Source organism: Dasypus novemcinctus, chromosome 11 (assembly GCF_030445035.2).
Source record: "Dasypus novemcinctus isolate mDasNov1 chromosome 11, mDasNov1.1.hap2, whole genome shotgun sequence".
In the NCBI taxonomy this organism is placed as follows: Eukaryota; Metazoa; Chordata; class Mammalia; order Cingulata; family Dasypodidae; genus Dasypus; species Dasypus novemcinctus.
The window spans coordinates 122,781,781-122,787,838 of NC_080683.1; positions in this window are offsets into that span (position 1 = coordinate 122,781,781).

Sequence of the window (6,058 nt, forward strand, 5' to 3'; positions counted from 1 at the left end):
TAGACACCAGCTGTGATGGCTAGGCTAATGTGTCAACTCGGCCAGGTAGCTGTGACCCGCTGTTTGGTGCAGCAGGCACTGGGCTAACTGTAAGACAAGGGCATTTATGGACTTTAGTCACCTTCGACTTTACTACAGTGGTAAATCATAGACAGCTGGTTATAATTACATCAGTCAGGGAGAGTGCCATCAGCAATGAGTGACGCTTTATCCAATCAGTTGAATGCCTTCAAAGGGGAAGTGATTCCAGGATTGAGAGAGAATTTCTCAGCTCATTTTTGGACAGCCAGCATCTCCCAGAACTCGTCCAGGACCTTCACTGGACTTTCGTCGGGGCCCCTGGGTGCAGCTGCCTGTGCATCCCCACGACTCGTGCATCCCCACGGCTGTGTGAGAGACTCTGATAAAACCTCTTCCTCTCGACAGGTGTCCTGCTGCTTCTGCTTCCCTAGAGAGCCCTAATACGCCAGCACTCCTCCTCTGCCGGCCCTCTCTCCCTCTAGTCCAGCGCCACTGGCCTCCAGTGCTGCAGCCTGCCAGGAGGGCAGCAGCCGCCCTCGGGAAAGGGCCAGCAGAGAATCCACACCCACCTCCCAAGCTGGGTTAGCCCAGCCCTCTGGCTCTCATTTCCCTCTTTTCAAAATTCACCAAGGGCCAGCTGAACACCTGACACTATCGCAGCACCAGCGCCGTCCCCACAAAAGGCAGACGCACAGATTCCCCGGCAATCAGCTCAGCACCGATTTCCTTATGCTAGCATTTCCCAAGCAAAAGGCGTTTCCCAGGACCCACACGGCACGCTCAGACCCTCTCAGCTCCTGCCAGCCAGACGGGCATCAAGAGTCAGGGCTCTCCAGGTGAACAGGGAAGGTGGTGCAGGATGACAAGCCGGGACAACAGCCTCTCCCTCAGATTCCAGGATGCCTGTCAGGCTGTGCCAGCTGCTGGAATGTGGGTCTGGAGGACCCAAACCCCCAGGGAGAGGGAGCCTGCGGCAGGCACCTGCATCAAGCACCTGCACAGAGCACTGCCGGGTCAAGGCACCTGTGGCGAGGCACCTGCACCAAGCACCTGTGGCGAGGCACCTGCACGGAGCACCTGCCGTGTGGCACCTGCAGCAGGCATGTACTGTGCTGCCGTGTGCGCTGGCCTTCCTTCATCCACGGGACTGGGCTTGGGTGCACATGAAAATGGCACTTTTAAAGGCAGTGGAAGGATGTTCTATAGCGCCCATTGCCAACCTCAGCTGTTGCCAAGAGTAATCGCCGGTGAAGAGATAAAGCCACTGGGATTTAACTTAAATGTTAACAGAACAATAAAGCTATGGCCTCCCTAATGACAGTTTATAATCTAAACAGTGTCTTGGTCCGTGAAAATGCACATGGTTCTTTTCTTCTTTTGTTCCTCATTTAATGGCTGATTGTTCCATGGAGGTCAGCAGACCTCATTTGGCTTCTGGGGAGATCGGCCTGCCACCCCGACACCTTCACCCGCTGCCTTGGTGCCTCGAGAGCATATGATTAAAACACGAATCCAGCTTCCGGACTCACCTGGCAAGCAAGTTAGGTAAGTGTCCTGCGGCCCTTTTCTTGCTGCCAAATAGGCAAACACACCCCCTCTTACCTGTCGTGCCCACCCAGGATGCACCGGCCATTTGTCCCAACTCCTGGAACCTGCTCAGGGGACGTGGCAGAGACGCGTGCTAAGGGAGAGCGCTGGGCCGTGCCCCGGCACCTTGCCTGCCCAGTGTCCCCCCGCGACGGCCATGGCAAAAGCCGCGGCCCGGCTCTGCCAGTGGCCCCTGAGCGAACGCGCCTGCGGGCTGCTGGCCCCCGGGAGCCTGCGCTGACCGCCAGGCCCGCAGCTGGCGTCTGGGGAAGGCCTCGTGCCCGGCACTGCCAGGGCCTTGTGCAGGAGAACTGTGCGGCGCTGAGGCTGCAGAGGGCGTCCCCTCGGGCCGGAGGGGGCCGGGGGGTCCACATAGGCCGTGGGACTCGAGGGGAAGGAGGCGCAGGCCGGAGCTGCCGGAGGGCGCGTGGAGCTTGCTTAGGAGAGCCGAGGGGCGAGCGCCCCAGCTGAGCCCGGGCCAGACCCCCGCGGGGCCGGCGCTGGAGGCGGGGGCGCGAGGGCCAGTGGGGGCTTCACCGTCCCTGCAGCCCTTCCGCGCAGGCCCCTGCTGACGCCCACAGCAAGGTCGCCCCTCCTTAGCGGCGAGGCCTCCGTGGCGACGGCCCGCCAGGCTGGACTGGGAGCCGGGCGACCCGCACGCCACGGCCTCTCTGGGCCGTTACTTTAAAGCCCCTGGGCTGTGTCCGAGGCGCGGGGACAGGACCCTGCTCTGCACCTCCCTCGACGGGGGCGGCGCGTGCTCGCTGAGTGTCCTCAGGGCCCTGGGGCACGGCAGGGGGAGGGTCTCCGCCGCGGTGGGGACGGGCAGGACGAGGCGCCCCCCACTGCCTGGGAAGCAGCGGGCTCGGGGCCCGGCGGCTCAGGGCTCTGCGTCGGCTGGAACGCAGTGACCGCCACTGAGTTTACTGCCCCGGGGCGGGGCCCTCGCCCGTGGCCCTGGGCAGCTCCTCTCCCTGGCCCCGCTGACCCCAGCTGGGAGGTGGGCTGCGAGGAAGGGGCGGGATGTCGCCCAGCTGGCGGCTGCAGGCACCCGGTCCCCGGGGCTCCCCGCACTCGCACTCCGGGGCCCTGACCACGGCTTGTGCCGTCAGAGCCTCGGGAACCCCCGGCCACGGCCTACTGGGCGGGCCATGGCCTGCTCTACCCAGCCAGCACCACCAGCACCAGGCTGTGGGGGCATGGGGGCTGCGGGGGCACGGGAGCTGCGGGGCACGGGGGGCCGCAGAAGCACGGGGGGCTGCAAGGGCATGGGGGACTACGGGACAACAGGGGCTGCGGGCGCACAGGGGCCACGGGGACCACGGGGGCCATGGGGACACGGGGGCTGCAGGGACACGGGGGGCTGCAGGCACATGGGGGCCACAGGGACCACAGGGGGCCGTGGGGGACCGCAGGGGCTGTGGGGGCCACGGGAACTGTGGGGGGCCGTGGGGGCACGGGGGCTGTGGGGATACAGGGGCTACAGGGCTGCAGGGGCATGGGGGGCCACGGGGGCACGGGGCGCTGCGGGGGCTGGGGGGGCCGATGGTGCTGTGAGGGCACGGGGGCACAGGACCCTCCCGCCCAGGGCACTCGCGGGACCCTGCACAGCTCCTGGTGCTGGCTCTCAGCCATCCCTTCTCCAAAACAAGAAGGCTCGGGCGTGCAGGGCAGGCGTGCGTTTCCTAAGGGACCCTCAGCAGGCTGCCAAGGGAGGCAGAGCGCGGGAGCTGCTGCCACCGGCCCTCGCCACCCAGCTCTGGGCGTCAGGCCGCTGCCCCCACGCTGCTAGCATGGAGGGCGCCAGCTCGCTGGCAGGTGCGCAGCCCAGAGCAGCCCCGGGGCTGGCCGGCCACGATGCCAAGCCTGCCCCGCATGTCCTACGCTCCCTGGGGCTGTTTGCCGGACCCCCGATCCTCCTCCAGTGGGTGACGCCGGCGGGGCCCGGGAGCTGGGGGAACACATTTTGTGTGCGTGGAGCCGACGCGTGTCCCTAAAGCCAGCAAGCCTGTGCTTGGGCCATGCAGTCCCCGTCCCCGGAGCGGCCACTGGCGCCCGGCCCTGCTGGCTGAGCGTCTGCACACAGCGCCTCCCCAGCAACACCCAAGCAGGCACCCACCTCCCTGCCAGGCACTGGCGCTGTTCCGGAAGGTCCCAAGCCCGGTCACGCCGAGCACAGTGGACAAGGGTGCAGCACGAGGGAAACGGACCCTGCTGTGGGGGTCTGTGCTAACTCGGCTTATTCTGCCTGGTGCCATCGCTCCGCTGCAAGCTTGTGGCCCTGTGTCCTTGGGGTGACAGGGAGATGACAACAGCCTGACCTCTCTGGGCTGTGGACAGACCAAGGTGTTAGCCCAGGGACAGCGCGGCGGGCGCCACGTGCCGTGGGACGCCAGCTTCTCTCCCCTCTGAAGGGCAGGCCCTGTCCTCAGGGCTGCACTGCCGGGCCTGTCCCCGGGCCGCCCACCCCGTGCGCCCACTCCAGGAACCACAAAGAGCTCACAGGCCAAGTGCAGATGGAGGCTCTCCTCTGTGAGGAGTGGCCGTGGGACGAGCCCCGGGCCAGGCGCCCCTCCGCTCTGCCCAGCCCTGACCCCACTTGGACACCTGCCTCAGCTCGGCCCCTGCATGGCCTCAGCTCAGCTCAGCTGGACCTCCTCCCCAAGGCTTCCCGGCCTCGCGGTTTAGAATCTAGACACACAGCATCTGCCCATCACACGGAGGAAAGCTGTGTCCCGAGCTCAGCGCTGGTGCCAGCCTGAAATAATAAACACCAGACCTGCTGCTGAGAACCCGCACGGCGATGGGGTGGGAGGCGGCGGTGGTTTCACTTTAAGTCCTGGCTTCCAAAAGGGCCCAAGAGAGTTCCGGCTTTATAGTGGCCGTTCTTGAGGATGAATGCGTGGTAACGTTTTTAATATCATGATCGATCATGAATAAAATGGGTCATCTCATCACATCCCTGAACCCAAATAAGATGATAAATTATCTTTCCTCTTTGCCAGGCTCTTAAAATGTATATAAGGAAATAAAATATTCTAAGCCAAAATACACACCTTGGTGCTCGCGTCTCCTTCCGTGTTTATGAACCACCTGCCACGCTTCACCTGTGCAAAGGAGCCATGTCATCAGTCCTGACGCCAGCGCACAACGAATACCTGCATCACCCGCGCCACAGGTGACATGGGCGCCAGGGCAGCCCACGTCACCCAGGAGGGCTCTGCCGTGGGGTCCGTGGACAACACGGAAGCAAGCGGGCATGGCTGGGCGCCAAAAGAACTTGGTTTCTGGACACTGAAATTTGAATTTCATGTAATGTCCACGGGACTCTAAAAATATCAGGGTTTTCCCAACTGCTGAAAATGTACAAGCCACTTTTAGCTCATGGGGGCACAGAGAGAGGTGGCACCGGTGTGTGGTGCCCAGGTCGCCAGTTCAAGTCCACGCCCGTCCACACAGCAAAGCCTGGGCGTCACGGAGAAGGCGTTCAGCCAGCGCCCACCCAGCACCCAGCTGAGGGTCAGCCTCGCAGGCTGGTTCTGAACTGCTTCACTGGAGAAACCGCGATCCGGGGGACGTCAACTTCCACCGGAACTGGTGAGAGTCTCCCTTACAACCCCCGCGTCACCCCATCGCCCCCAAAACGGCGGCAGCGGGCCTCAGCCAGGGGCAGTTCCCTGCCGCCAGCTCCCTCGCCCGGGCAGGGAGACCCACTGTGGCTTCATCGTGGACTTTTAACAGGAACCTCATTTTGAAAGTACCAGCGTTTGAAACGTATTTTAAGTCTCTTGTCTCCATGGAGACCCACGAGAACTCCTACCTAATCGCCAGATGACCGCCTTCCGGGAGCTGAAGACCACGGGCTCTCCACCGCCTGCAGAGCCAGAGCGCCGGCTTCGCCCAAGGCCCCGCCTGGAAGAGGGAATTAGGTTTACACGGGCAGGGGCCTTGCTGAGATGAGGAGGAGCAGGACTTACTTATAAGGACTCCTTTTAATTTTACTAAAACATCTCAAATTTTTTTTCCCTTTTTCGAGGTACCGGGGCCGGGGACTGAACCCAGGACCTTGTATGTGGGAAACCAGCGCTCAATCACTGGGCCACATTGGCTCCCCTGAGTTGTTTCTTTTGTTTGTTTTGCTTGTTGTTTGTTTTCATGTTGTTTTTGGAGGCACTGAGGGCTGAACCCGAGACCTCCAAGAGGGAAGCAGGTGCTCAACCGCTTGAGCTGCACCTGCTCCCTAAAACACCTCAATTTAAAATATTCTAATTAGCAAAAGAATTTTGTAGATTGAGGCAGATGTAATGAAAGAGGAAGAACAAAATCAAATAATTTGACAGCTGTTTTAAATTTTGTATTATTAATTTTCCATTAGTGCCAAATTTCTCTATTAGTGCCAAATAAATTTTCTTCAAAAATTGTTAATAGTTCCTCTCCTCACAGACTGTTT